General features: G+C 48.6%; 1 protein-coding gene across 2 annotated transcripts in view; it reads left to right on the top strand.

The window, feature by feature from the left end:
* Positions 1–15,257, top strand: part of CNTFR (ciliary neurotrophic factor receptor) — a 192,150-nt gene that overhangs the window by 107,365 nt on the left and 69,528 nt on the right. The gene's annotated exons all lie outside the window — the stretch shown is intronic.

The following is a 15,257-nucleotide window of genomic DNA, read 5'->3' on the forward strand; positions in this document are numbered from 1 at the left end:
AACAGCATCTGAAGGGGGTGCATGGAGAGGGACAGGGCTTTCCCATCTGCAGGAGCCACAGAGACTGCTCTATGCTAGGGAATGTAAAAAGGAGAGGGGGACAGCAGCAGAAATTGGGTATAAGAGCCAGATAAAGACTAGGGGGGCAGTTCCAGGACTGTCCGCGATTCATTCCCCAGAGACACCATGTGTCACTCCTGGGCATCTCTCTGAAACACAGAGGTGGTGCTCTGGGGAGGGTCTTCAGAGCAACAGGTCTTCTGCCCACCCTGCCATGCCTGGCATGGAGAGGCTGCACACATGCAGGTGATGTCGGGGAGCACCTCCCCCATATCAGACCCAAGAGGGGCATCCTCCATCCTCCCCCCCCATTTTCCCAGAGCTCACACCATGCCCAGCTGCAGCCTCCCCTCTCCAGCCAACCCCCAGGCTCATCTCTCACCAGCCAAGCCCTCAGGCTGGGAAAGCACGGTGGGAATGTGGTGGGCAGATGGATTAATCCTACTGGTGGCAGGGACTGGGTGGAGCCGGCGGGGGGGGGGGAAGACGCTGGCATAGAGTCCATTTATCATGCACTTGAGGCACACTCGACTTTAATAGCTCATGAAGCACTTTAAGAGATGCATTAGCACTGAATACTTGAGTGAGGAGGATGTGACAAGCTGTTAAGTGAGCATGAGCACGGTGCAGGGAGGCCAGCCACCCACTCCTGGCTCTCACGTGCACCCTGGTGATTACTGGAGCATCCTCCAGAGTGCCACATGAATTAATAAAAGCAGCATCGGGGCTCAGCAGAGGTGAGGCTGCTCGTGTGTTAACCCCTCTTCTGCTCAACTTCGGTCCTTCTGCTTGGAGATGGGAGAGCAAAAGCTGCATTTCTCTGGGAGGAAAGAGCTCCCCATAGCTGGGCAGGGAGTGGAGGGGCTCAGAAGTCAGCAGAGTTGTGTGCCCTCCCTCCCACTTGCTGCAGAGCTCCCTTGCTTTGCATCTGTGGCAGGCTGCACATGCACCATGCCACTGGGCACCATCACTTTTACCTACCCAGGGGTGGGTGCTTTGCAGTGGAAAAACAGAGTTATGGCTCAGGGCAGCCCTTGCTGGCATGCTTGGAGGGTGACACTCCTATGCTGGGTAATGGGTTTTGGCTGTCCTGCAGCAGGGAGGGGAAGGGGACAGTGGAAGTGTCTATTTCAGGGGGGGTACATGGCACAGACCCTTGTGTCAGCTCCACTGGAGGGACATGGGGATAGGGCAGGATGCCTGGCTGCAGGCAGGGGATGCCACCCCCCAGAAGAAACATCCCTGATTTCTCAGGTTGGGCCATCACCCCCAGAATAGCACAAACCATCAAACAGGGGTTGCTTCCAGCCCACCTCACCATGGGTTCTGGTGTTATGGGGCAGCCATAGGTGCTTCTGAAAGCTGCTGGCAGCTGGTGGTGGCACGATGTGCTCACAGGTAATCCTACTGCTGGTTTTAAACCAACCACCCCGTTGTGGCCCAGCTCCTGGCACCAGGAGCTCTGGCAAGCTCCAGAGGCACCCTCGGGGTGGGTGAGGGGGATCGCTGCTGCCGCTGCACTGAACCCTCCTCCTTCCCCATCCCTGCCGGGGCAGCTGCTTGGGGTGGTTTCCTGTGGCCACCGCAGTGCTCCTGAATTTAAAAACAAAAGCAAACAAAACAAAACAAACAAACAAAAAAAAAACAAACAAACAAAAAAACCAAAACCCAAACCAAACAAACAAACAAACAAAAAAAAAAACCAAAGGAAAGCGGGATGCACTGAATAAACTTGGAAGGTGGGATGAAAAGAGACAAGGTTTGCCAGGGTAGGTTGGTGTAGGGTGGTGTTTGACTCTCCTGGCAGACTCGCTGAGCAGGTCATCTGGGGCTGTCTCTTCCCAGTGTGTGGGGAAGCACTGAAAGTAAATAAATCAGCTTCTGGTTGGGCTGCTGGGTGGGTATCAAGCTGCCTCCGGAGATGGGCATGGCCCCAAGCAGCTGGGGGCTGCCCCCGTCTCCCGAGCTCGAAGCCAGCTCAGAGGGATAGGGCGGGAGATGCAAGAAGAAACAGGAGAAAAGAAGAGGCAGAAGTGTCTGGAGACTATGCAGCAGAGTCCGGTGCCCTTCCCTGTATGGCAGGCAGCTCAGTTTTCATTGCTGTTTCCTCCTCCAGGCAGTGGTTGCTGACGATTTATTTAGGAGTAAAAGAAGGTGGTGGGGGAAACTCAGCAGAGCACAGAAGTAATGCTGCCTGCTGCAACCCTCCCACCTTTGGTTGGCAGGGGTCTCTCTTGTGGGAGAGCAGTGCCGCTGGGGGTCCCTGCCATGCAGAGACCCTCTTCATAGCAGGACTTGGGCACTCTCAGAGGAAAAGGGAGAAGCCACAGCATAAGCCCTGAGGCTTTGCCAAAGCACCTCATCTGGGAATCGTGTCCATGTGGAGATGCCTAACCTCATGTCAGGCCATAAAGAATATGTGCATGGGTGATTTCTCTTTCTAGTCATTGCCATGACTGCCCGTGGCTGCATTTAGCTGCTCCAAATAGACCCAAGGGCTACAACAGTGCTGGGAAGAATGAGCTCTGCTTCCCCTGGTTCCTGCCACAACCAAAACATCTTCCCTATCTGTCAGTTCTGCCAGAGATACAGCCACATCTATCTGAGGCTGAGATTTCTCTGCTTTTAAGAGAGGAGTCATTCTGCTTTATTGATTCTCACCTTGCTGAATTAACTCATGTTTAAACAATAGTTATGTTTTCACCCAGGAGAGGAGACAAAGAGATAAATGTCTTTGGAAATGAATGTGTTTCAGATGCCACATGCTGGAGTTAATTTATTGATGGGTACAGAAGCTGCTATCTCCTTTCTTTCACAACAGCAACAAGCAATTAGCCTTCATCATTCCTCAGCTGAGGAAAAGAAAGAGATTTTGTTTCATTACTTTCACTTCTCTCTTGGTCTCTTAAGCCCTGGCGCTAATCTTTTGCAATCGGTTCTGCTGCAAAGCCTCCAGGGAGCTCCAGTTTGCATATTCCTCGTTAGAAATGCTGCCCACATTTCAGCTAAGACAAAGCCCAGACCGATAAACAGCCTTCAAAACGCACAGCAAAGCCATGCAAATTGGCTTTTCGAAGAGAAACCAACTGTAGATATGTCCCTCTCTTCCCTCCATGCATTGTCCAACCTTCTCCTTAAGGTTTTTGCTGTCTGTCAGGGATAAAACCAGCTCCTTCCAGACCCTCCCTCATCCTGCATCAGTCAGCCCATACAAGTCCCCAGGGCATACGCCTGGCATAATTAAACTGGTTGCTTTGCTTTGGGGAGTGTTATTTGAGTCTTCTGTGCAGGAGATGGTTTGCAAACACCTGCAGAAACAAGTGGTTTGTTTGGAGGCATCAGTGGGTTTTGGTTGTTGTGCAAATGTTGTTTGGATAAGGTGCCTGGGTTCAGGTGATGAGATGGGCTACCTGGGTCACCAGGCTTCTTCTTGTGCCCACGGGTGCACCGGGTAGATACCTGTCTGATTTAAGGTAGCGCTGCAGCAGTAGTCTCTCCTAGCAGACTTACAGAAGGTCCACTCTCTTTCCTCTTTCCTCTTTCCTCTTTCCTCTTTCCTCTTTCCTCTTTCCTCTTCTTTCTTCTTTCTTCTTTCTTCTTTCTTCTTTCTTCTTTCTTCCTTGCTCCTCTCCTCTCCACTCCTCACCAGGGACTATTGGGGCACCCTTCAGTTATACACTAAATGACATCAGTAACATCTGTCAGGGTTTTTTTAGTTTTCCCCAGGGCCAGATGTGTGTGCAAAAGAGTGTTTTGATGTTTTTGTAATTGCCTGGGTGCGAGTACTAGCTGGGGGGAGGCAAGGTCAGAGGGACCACGTGTGTGCACCAAGTGTCACACCAGGAGGCTGGAGCTGGTGCATCCTTCCCACAGAGGCTCCTCATGCTCAGGCTGGGGCCAGAGAAGGAGAAAACTGTCTTCTTATTACATAGCACCTCCCCACTACTTATGACACTGCCTTTTGTCTCAGGCCAAGTTTTGCTCTCATCCCAGCACACTGGCACTTCACCTGTGTGTGTCTCCTGCCAAGGTACTGTGGGCACTGACCTCCTCAAGATGCAGCCTTGCTTTCTGAGTTTGACCCACATTCCTCTGCTGGAGATAGATATACAGCTTATGTTTAGCTGTATAAAGCACATGCTCTTGCCCAGGGAAGCCTAGTATATTAACAGCTCCAGAGCTCTGCATGTGATGGGCTCGTCCTTTCCATTATATACATCAGCCTTTCTGCTGCTGGCAAAGTTTTCCAGCAACAGTTTTATGTTGCCTTCAAGATAATTGATAAACTGAGTTATTAGTCATGGGCCAAGAACAGATCCCTGAGGGCCTACAAGGAACACCCTCCTGCAATGATTATTCCCCATTAGCAATTAATTCCCCATTAGCAATTACATGTTTTAATCCATTCTGTTATAACTCTGGATGCTTTCAGTACACAGCTGGGTGAAACACCAGCCTTGCTCTAAACTGCATCCCTCTTCAACCTGGGAGCTGGTTTTGGAGCATTTACAGGACCTCTCTCAGCTTAGGAAGCAAGGTTTGGTGCACCAGTCCCTGCATGTCTTGCTTTTTGCAAGCCTCCTTGAAGCCAAAATGCTCTTCAGATTTGCTTCGTGGAGAGTTTGGAGAGCCAGGACTGAAGCATGGTGGTGGGTCAATAACAGGATGTGTCTGGGTATTGGAAGGATGTGATCAGGCTTTACTCAGCACAGCCAAAGTCACGGGGCTTAGCTCAGCCTGTCCTCAGGCTGACTGGTGTTCCTGTAATGACTGAACCTTAGTTCATGGTGGTGTTCACATCATCTGAAGGAGCCAGCTGTACCTGGAAAACCTCAGCCCCAGGCCATGTCATGAGTCAGTACTCCTGCCTTGGAGCTGCAAGAGGGAAAAGACATAAACACCATGCCTTTGGGGAGGGTATTGGCAAAGGTGTGGACACCACAGGATGGTAGCATCTCTGTCAAAGCAGCACATCTGGACACCCCAGGAATCACCTCAGTTTTATAGGCAATGTGTGTGCCTGGTGGATGAGTCAACCTGACTCACAAGGACATGGATACACAGTGCTGTATGTGCAGCATTTAGGATTCAAGCTTCTTCACCAGAGAGAGCCTGCTTGAATCATTCTAAAGGTTCCTTTGCTAGGGCATGTGTCCACTGTTTGCCTCCTGTGGCTTGCTAAGTACTGGGGCTCAGGTACCCCCAGCTCACAACCATCTGCTGGGGACCAACATCATACCAGTAGCGTTGCTGCATCTGTTGGGGGCTGATCCACCAGCCCACTCCATTCTGCCCAGAGGAACAGCCTGGCTGCAGAATCCTTATATGCCTCAGATGCCTTTGTAAGGATGGTCCAACCCTGCCACACTTGGACATTCATTGCCATGGTGGTTGTCCAGTTGCATCCCCAACTCCCCTGCCAGCCTGCAGCTGCAGAGGGGCAGCAGAGACAGCAACCCACCCCAGCTGCAACCCGTTAAACTCTGCTGCATGCTTTCAGGGCATTTAAGAGCCCATGAGGGCCAGCTGTTCCCCTTGCTGCTCTTATCTTTCTCTGCTGCTTCCCTGACCTATGTGGTAAAGGTGAGTCTGTCTGATGAGAAGAACCCCAGACCCAAACAAGCACAAACTTCCATCTCCCTGTTTCCTTCCACTCTCTGTCCCACTGAACCTCGTGTTTTGTTTTGTTTTGTTTTGTTTTAAATTCTCCCAGTACAAGATTCATCTCCTGAAACTGCCTGCAAAGTAAAAGAAAACAGCAAAAATAACCCCAGGTCCTGGAACATCTCTTTCTATTACTGGACATCCCTCTGAGCTGAAGTAGATTTTCTGCCCAGACATAGAGTGAATTATGGCCAAGCACTCAGAGGCTGACCTTGTGGTCATCCAGAGCACAGGCTTGCTAATAAATGTGGTCATCCCCTACCACAGACAGCCTATTTTTAGTGCCTGTGCTTCCTTGACCACTGTCTCATTGCCCTGGAGGTCCGAGAGCCCAACATCCTCCAGGGGTCGGGCTAGTGGTCCAGGATAGCCCCAAGGGGAGCACGTCCCAGCCTCACTTCTCGTGCCTGGGCTCTGGGAAATAGAGAGGGTTGATTTCCATGCACAGTCTAGTAATTTTTCATGGCAGCAAGCTGTGGGAGCACAGAGCAAGGTGACCTGTCTTGCTGAGGAGCACTGTGGGAGAACAGCTAGACTTGTGTCTGTCAGACAGGGAGCAGAGAGCTCACAGCACTCACCTAGGGGCTGTGCTTGGAAAAGAGCTGCAGGTCAGCTTGAGATTGGTGTCCCATTGTGCAGAGTGCTGTCAGATGCTCTTAAAGTGCAGGTGGGGGGGAGAAAAGGACAGGAAGAAAAATAGAGAGACTGATGCTTAGGGGAGGGGGAGCAGAGCTTGGTGTCACAGGGCCTGGAAGACCTGCTCTTCTTTGCAAGTGATTGAAGTCTGGAGATGTGCAAAGAACATTGCAAAGATGCTACCTGGTTTTGCTATGCAAGTCTGTCTGGAGGCACTTACACTGAATTTCTTCTTTTCTGGGAATGGAAGAAGTTATCTGAAATGGAGCCAATGGAGATGAGGTTCTGGGGCAAAGTGGGGATCTCTACCCTGGCCCACGTGGGCATCCAAGAGCTTGGAAGAAAATCTAGAAAATCTAGGCAATACCTGGCAGACTAAGAAAAATATTAATCCTCTTATCAGCTGCAAACCAGGTTACAAAGCTGCAAAAGGTTTCAAAATGGAAAAAAAAAAAGTTGTCTCAAGACTAAGAGTCTGGATCTGGCAAGTTTTGGACAAGTCAGTCTGCAATTTCACAAAAGTGGTGGAAATAGTTCATATCTGTGGTGAGAAGAAGAAACCACTGAGAGGATCACAGCCTGACAGGATTCATTAGTTCTGCCAGCAGCAAGGAAAACTGTGTCTCAGTAGTCTCTTTGACTTTATTAAACATACTGACAAGAAATGGAAGAAGAAGAAGGGGGTTTACAGTCCACTCAGGCACTCAGAGCTTTCAGTGGGGAGCCTTCAGCTCTGGAGAAATCTTTAGACTCACTGGTGGCAGCAGTAAAGCTTCTGTGACCCAAGGAGAGGACAAGGGACCTGCTGATGTGAAAGTCCAGAGGGTTCAACGTGGGGCAGGGAGCACTGCTTGGCTGATGGGGTATCTGTGTGAGCCAGCTGGGTCCTTGCTGACAAATCCTTACTGAAGCCTGCTGCTGGACCAGCCCAGATCATAGGGAGAGGCAGGAGGGAAGAGTCTGGATAAAAGTCATCTTCATTGCCTCTTCTACGAACAGCTCCTGGTAAATCAAAGCATAGCCATAGCAGCTGGGGACTCACATGTGCTGGTGGAAGCCAGAATTTAATTTCCACTGATTTTCAGACCCAAGGAGCTGAGACACAGCTCAGCACATGGGCAATAGCTGTGGACTTTTCTCTTCATGTGAGCTCTGGCTGATGCAAAAGGATCATGTCCTATCCTAACACTCAGCTCCTTTTGTCAAGGGAGGAAGCAATCCTTATCTGTGGGATACACCTCGTGTTTTTTTATGCCTATTGTTGCATTTTCAAAGGCTTCTAGAAATAGAATAGCTCATAAAACTGTGGCAGTTGGAGTGGAAACCTTGAGTGCTTCAGTTAGCCTCTAAAAGCTTGGAAGGGTCTTGCGTTGGAAGTCACAACTGGCCATCCCATGGAGACAGCCATCTCATATTTCCAAAGCAGCCTGGTCCCCACTAGCCAATTCAGTGATGCTGAATTCATGTCCTGCTGAACATGGACTGAAGGTGCCAGTCATTATTTATCCCCTTTGAAGGGTTTCCAGTGTCTGATGCTCTGCACTGTAGGCTGTCCTGGGACTGCAAAACTCATCTTTGGTCAGGTTGAAAGGGCAAAGTGCAAAGCGCTGCAGCTCCAAGCACTGCTTGCAGGAGCCCCTCTGACCTTAGCAGAGGGTTCTCCCCAGAGCATGTCAGCGTGGCTGTGTGTGACAGACCCCAGGACCAAAAGGACAGGCAAGGCTTGAGCTGAGATGTCAAGGTCCTGAACATACATCACTAGTGTGGGACACAGTGTGAATCACTTGCTGCTGTTTTCAGGCCACATATAAGATGTTTATGACCAAGCAAAGCCCTGGATAATGGGAGCACAGCCACAGCAAGACACTTGAGACTCAATGTCATCATCTCTGCATCATGGGGAGAGGATTTCCTAGGGTGGGAGTAGAACAATAAAGCATGCTCAAGAGCATGCTAGGACACAACATGAACAGACCTTTTTTATCAAGGTCCTTGTGGGGTTTGATTTCTCTGGGAAGACACTGCATCTGTGCAAAGGGAAATAACTGATATTCAGATTCCTAATCCTACTGGGAGATGATGGAGAGTTAAAAATAATCAGAATAATACTCTTGGAATATGTGCAGTCTGCCCTGTGGGTGAAGAGAGCATCTTTCAGGATAAGGATAAGCAGTCTTGGGCAGCCCTAAATGGAGGTGATCCATGCAGAGAGGACAATATGATTCTGGCATATTAAAAGGAAAAGGAGAATAAGGTGGATTGAGGAAGGGCTGTGGCAGACTCATTGCAAAGAGGGGAAGCACTGTGTGTTGTCTTTTAAGAAGCAGTTCAGGGAGGCCAGTCAGGTGGAGAAGTGAAGTGGAACTGCACAGCAATCAACAGTGACAGAGGCAGGAGGGGTTACAGCAGTGTTAGTCCAGCATCTGGACCATTGATCTCTTGGTGTAGGATTTGCTGGCAAACATTGTTATTTAGGCTCAGCTGCCACCAGGCATTAGTCAAAGCAGGGGAGTCTGGAGCCTCCTTGCAAAGGCATTCCTCTGCCTGGAGCCATACTGGGATGTCTGGTGTTGGGGAAGGGGCTTTGTCACAGTGATTCACAATGTGAGGATGAAACACTCTTCATCTCAGGAGACAAGGGGAAGGGGCTAAAAATTTTTCCTTGCACAGCTGCATTGCACCTGTGTGCAGGGTGGACCCGTGTCCCACAGCCCCCTCCTGGTGCAAAACCTCAATGGATGGGGTAGACCCTGACCTCAGGATGCACATGGCTGGCAGAGCCATGAGCTGCCCTTCACACCAGGTTCAACACACTTTTTGAGCTTGCAAATCCTGAAAACTTTCACCAGTGCAGATCCCTGTTGGTGGATTTGAGGCATCTGGCAGTAGGTGGGCTCTTCTTAGTTAACCCATTCAGGGGTGCTGCAAAGCAACCAGGGGTTTGCAGAACTGATGCTGAAAAACACTGACTTGCAAGGCTGGAAGCCTGGAGGACCTCTTCTATCCAAGAGATGCTTTGCTGGCACCATCACATTAAGGAGCTGACCTGAATGCATGAGCTGCAGTGGCATGTCTGATTCCTGCTGAATTTCCTAAGGTGTAACGAGGTGTGAATGTGTGTGCACACATTTCTAGTGTCCAGGCATTGGGCATGCTGCTGGGTTACACAGCTCTGCTGGTGGGGAATTAATGTTTTGCTGTACCTGAGTGTACTTGTGGAGAGAGGTCCCACTCTGTACTCTGCTCACAGGGGTCCAGATCTGCTACCTCCAAGATCTAGTCTGATATAGAGCTGAGGCAGTGGTGCTGAGCATCCCTTATGGAGGTAACAGAGCTACAGAGAACGACCAGGGTCCCAGTCCTGTTGTGAGCAGCAGGAAGGCAGGCTCATCACAGCAGTGGCCACTGCAAACTGGCATTGTGCAGAACATGTGGCCAGGACTCTGCTGTTGGAGACCAGCCCTGGTAGCCCCACATCCATGTAGCTGTACTCCAGGCAGGCAAGCAAGCCCCACTCATCACTGGCATTGTTTATGTGCAAACCCACTTGCAGGGAGGGGACAGAAAGCTGAGCCCAGAGTGACTGCAAAGGGAGTCTCCAACTGTAGCCATAAACTTGAGACTTTGTTGGATGAGTCACAGAGAGCTTCTGACTCCATCCAAGCCACAAGCCCTGGCAGGTTGGACTCTGTTGCATCTGTGGGTTGGCTGCACCATGGTGTGGTTACTCCAGCTGAGAGCACGCTGTGCATATGAGAAACTGAGGCACAAAGGAGTGAGTGTGTGTTAAATCCGGAATGTAATGTCTGCTTCTCTCCCTGCAATTTTTCATGTAAAGCTTCCATGTACCGCCAGAACTGTGAGCCTGGAGACCTGCCACAAGCTGTACCAGCTGCTGGGAGAGGCTTGGAACAAAGCATGAGAATCCAGTGGCATTGCTCAGGAGTGGGAAGGGGCTGCTTCCCTTCTGCTGAGGGAGGGGATGTAGCATCACCTGGGAGGCAGCAAGGCATCTGACTGGTGGTCACATCCAGGTTCCAGTGCTCAACAGACTTGAAAATCAGTTTTACCTTCATGGTTGGTAACACAGGGCAATTGGCCCTCACGCTTGTCTTTTTTTGCCTTCAGATGAGGATCCCTGCTCTGTGGCATAACAGAAGGGCAGCTCAGGAGCTTGGGTCACCACTGATGCCTCCCAGCTTACACCCAGCCCTCAATTTTCTCTGTTCCCAGCATCACAGGTCATAAGCCATTGGGTGTTAAGAGAAAGGATATTGTTCCTCCTTGCCCCTTGAGGATGCTTGTGTTCTCTGCACCCATCCCTACTGGGATGAGTTTCTGCTTTTTTCAGCCCAAGCTGCTGGAGACTGATCCTTGCTTTCATGGAGAGTGAGCCCCAAAATTCAAGAAATGGCACTGAACTCTATGACCATGGTTGACAGGTTCTGGCCCTTAATTAATTAGCATTGATTGTACTTCACTTCCAAGAGTGAAGAAGGGAGCTGCAGCTCAGAGAAGCAGTGAAGTGTTGCAATATAATCACTGTGGCCATTTTCACACTGCCAGTCCTCATGCTTCAAAAGTTACAAAGCTGCTGCAGTGGCAGTGTGAGACAGAAAGGAATACCCTGGGGGAATAATAAAGGATGTGAGATTTCAGAAACTGTCATTTTAAAATATAAGTTTTTCCAGGGTTCTGATAAAAGAACCCAACAAAACCCAACAACAACAAAAAAACAAGCCAACCAATCAGAAAAACCAAAAAACAAACAAACAAACAAACAAAACCAAAATCAAACAAACAAAACAAAAAAAACCCCATCAAACTTTTTCTGGTTCTTGGCATTGGCTTAGCTTGACTTAGCCTCATTAAAGGTACTGCTTATCTTTTCTGTGTGCCTGCAAGCTCAACACAGGGTCCATCAGCCCACCAAGAGTTTCATCCATCAAACTGTGATGCACTCTCTTTGCTCCCAGCTTCCTCATCCAAGCACAGCAGCAACCTTGCAACCCCTCACCCATCAAGATCTGCTTAGAAGGTGGGATGCGTCTTATCCCCCAATAAATTTGTGGGGGGTGTATCAGTCACTCAAGAACGGAGGAGTCTATCTGAGCAAGGCACCCAGTGGTCAGCTTTTCTCTGATGTGTTGATAAACCATCCATCCCTCCACATGGAGTTGTCCATCTTCCTGCAGTCTGGACATGTCTCTCCTACTGAGTTCTGCAAGTCTATGGGATTTTGCATGCTTTATGCAAGTCTTTCTCCATATTTCTGCAGGCTTTTTTTCCTGACAGCTCCATGGCTGCAAGGATCTTTCTGTTGATCTATGAGTAGGACTTAGGGATATAAACCCCAAAGTAAAATGTCAGGATATAGGCAGTCAGATTTAATCCTGTTACATTTTTCATCTTGCCCTAAATCACAGATCCAGAGTCAAGACCACATAGCAAGAATTACCAACAGCAAAAGCCAGCCACGAGCACATCATAGCTTTTTTTAGTGTGGTGTATGATGTTTCAGACATATCTCTGAGTCATGTAAATAGTGAGCCACCCTGCAAATGTTGAGTGTCTTTAATTCATGCTGTGTCCTGAGCCAGTACCTCCCAAGCTTTTCCACACACGGCCCATGACCAGGAGGTTGCCCTGGGCTCTGGTGTGCTTCCTTTCCTGCACAACACATGTGCATGGATACCTTGCCAGAGTGATGGGAAAAGCAGTGTCAGGGGTTGGAGGTGGGTGTTCGCAGGCATTCAAGTCAAGCATGGTAGCATGAGGAATTAGTGGATATGGGCTGTTAACTGATTTAATTGTGTTTTCTTCCTCTAGTCAGTTTGGGCCATTTTTCTTAACTTGCCTAGCCCCGTGGAGATTTTTTTTTTTTTTAGCATAACTGGTATTCATGAAAAGCTTTTTGCTTTGCTGCTTTGGGGTGAGCTGTGTATATGCCACAGCAACCATCTTATCGCCCAAGAAGCCACCACTGCAGCATCCGAGTGCTGGCATCCTGTGTGGTGTACGGAGGTTCAGGATGGATAAAGAGAAAGCCATCCCAAATGAATTCTGTGCTTTGAGTGTTTGTATTTCAGCAGTATCAAGAGAGCCCAACCAAGCCCTCATGTCCATGTATCAGGTGGCACAAGATCACAAGGGAGAGGGACAATCAGACCCTAGCTCTGACGCAAATAACTTGAGCACCCTTTGGGTCCGTTTTTGTCATTTGCATTGGGGACTTCCACTCCATCTGTAGGACAGGGATAATGATGCTCCCCTCGTTTGTTTCATCTGTTTAAGTTGTCAGCTTGTTTAGACAAGTGCTGAGTGCTAGCACAGAGCAGTGGGTAACAAGGTCCCTGTCCCCAGGGGACTGAAAGCAGTGCAGGAGCGTGAGTGATGGGGAAGAGCTGCCCCTATCCCCTGTGCCTGGACTCCCAGCTCCCCCTGAAGGGCATCTCTGTCAGGAAGTGAAGTGCTCACTGCCAATCTAACCCAAGCAAAGCTAACAGGGAAAATCCTCAGGGGCCAGCCATTTTCTATTGGAAAATGAGGTCCCATCAGCATCTGAGTGTTTCACAAAATCGTCTTTCTCTGTCAGGGTTGAAAAAAAAAAATGTTTTGATACAAGGAGAAGAGCTCTAGTATGTTTTTTTGGTATTTTCTAGAAAAAGTTAGGCTTTCCACTTTAAATTTACACCTTCTCCACCACCCTGCTTCTCCCCCCCAGACTCTCCAAATAGAAGAAGAAGAAAAAAAAAAAAAAAAAAAAAAGGGTAAAAGGGTGCAAAGCCTTTTATACAACACAGTGGGGCAATTTTGCAAAAAAACCTGAAAGTCATGAAACCCTTGAGTTTATTTCTGAAAGAACCCTCTGCTGGTTTGTTTGGTTTTTTTATTGTTGCTGTTGTAGCATTTTTTTCTCTTTAAAAAAGAATTTATGGAAGAACTTTATATCATCCTGAGCTTGCCCCAGCTGTGCCAGACTGCTGGGGGGCTGCAGAGGAGCCTGGAGGAGTCAAAACCCCATGCCTATGAAGGCAGGCACGCTCCCTGCCACCCATCTCCTGCAGCCACTCTCCCTGGGTGGGCTGCAGATGATCCTCTTTTTGCTTTGCTCTGGTTTGTTTTCTACTCCTGGCCTCAAGCTGGAGGTAGGGGAAGCACTGCTTGCTGCCTGTAGCTGCTTCCCATGCATGCATGCATAGATTTCCACTGATTTTCTCTTCTTAGGGACTTGCTTTTCTAGTCCTCCACCCAAAGACAGTGTGTGCTGTTGTTGGCAGGCTACTGCCCATGGGCAATTTCCTTCTCCTCCTTACTACCATTCACTCTCTCATCCCTTCTCCTCTTCCTCCTTCCTAATGGAAACAGCCTCTCACAGCCGACTCATTTCAGAGATGTTTTTTCACTGCAGAAGCCAAGATTTTTCTCTCTCCCATCACGCTTAGTCTGGAAGTGGGAGGGGTAAGAAGTTTTTAAGTCATTTGTTTTGTTTTGGTTTGTTTTGTTTGTTTTGTTTCAGCAATAAATAATTCCAGCATGCTGAAAAGGCAGGAGAGTGAAGCCGGCATTAAGCTACATTGAAATACTTCATTTGTTCTGGGAATGTTTCTCCCCCCTCCAGAAAGCCTCCTCTAGTGTTTAATTTTATGGCAAATAGCTATTACTTTTTTGTTTTCTTACTCCCCATAAGAGATTCCCATATTATTTTGGCTTGCCTGGAGATTTCCACACACACCAGAACTTTTTCCTTTGGCTTTTCTTTCCTCTTTGCTTTCTCTTTGCTAAAGTTAAAAGCCCCAAGTCAGCAAGGTACTTAAACACATGCTGAAAGTTAAGGGCTTGCCTAAGTGCTTTGCTGACTTGGAGCCAAAGATATTTTCTCAAGTCCTTTAAATACTTCAGAGCCTAAAATCAAAACGTTTTACAGAAATTCCAGAATTCAAGTATCTCTTGTGCTAATAATATTTGTAATTCAGTAGTGCCTTCAGATAATGGGAGCTCTGGACATGGTGAGCTTCTGTGTAGTCTTACTTGGAGAAAATATGCTTGCCTGAAATCTGCTTCAACCCCAGTAGCTCTCCAGAGAGCTAGGCATGTTTTGTTTTTCAGTCAGTGAACATAATTGTAGTTTTAGACACTGGGAAAAAAAAAAACAAAAACAAAACAACCAACTAACCAAACAACAAAAAGCAAACAAACAAAACTAAAAAAAAAAAAAAAAAAAAAAAAAAAAAAAAAGCAAGCAAGCAAAAGACAAACACCAGCTTCAGGGGTCTTCTCTGACACAGCAGCCTCAGTAATTGGAGGTTAGGAGATGCTCTCAGGATGCTGCCTGAGCTCCCATTTCACAGAGCCTGGGAGCAGTGCTGCTCTCTGAGAGTTCAGTCAGAGGAATGGCAATAAAAGCGGCACAGAGAGGGAACAGAAGTGAGTAGACAAGCAAGAAAGGCTCACTGGAGGAGAGGATGTTTCCAGAAGAGAAAAAGCAGCCATCATCAAATAGAAATCACAGTGTGGTTGTTACATTTTATGCATTGTGAACCCAGGGGCCTTGGACACCAGCCAGCGCATGATGCTAGTTGGAAATCCTCTGCTACTTAAGGAAGGGCTTCTTCTTGAGAGGTTTTGGAAAGGGTGCTGGACACTTCAAGGCACCAAGAAGAGAGCAGGGCCAGGCAGGAGAAGGCGTAGCTCACAGCCCTCAGAGCTGCACGCTCCCTCCTCTGAAAGCACTCTGCTGCTGCTGCTGGGAATGGGAAACCCAGCTGTAAGGTCCCAGCTTACCATCCTCACCTTTAGGCTTGCTTTTCAGAGGTGGTATGATCACTGCTGGAGCTTCTGCATTGTGATTTTTAGGCTGATGTGTGTGCATCTGCACAAGGCATGCAAAGCCTCTC

Source organism: Calypte anna, chromosome Z (genome assembly GCF_003957555.1).
Source record: "Calypte anna isolate BGI_N300 chromosome Z, bCalAnn1_v1.p, whole genome shotgun sequence".
In the NCBI taxonomy this organism is placed as follows: domain Eukaryota; kingdom Metazoa; phylum Chordata; class Aves; order Apodiformes; family Trochilidae; genus Calypte; species Calypte anna.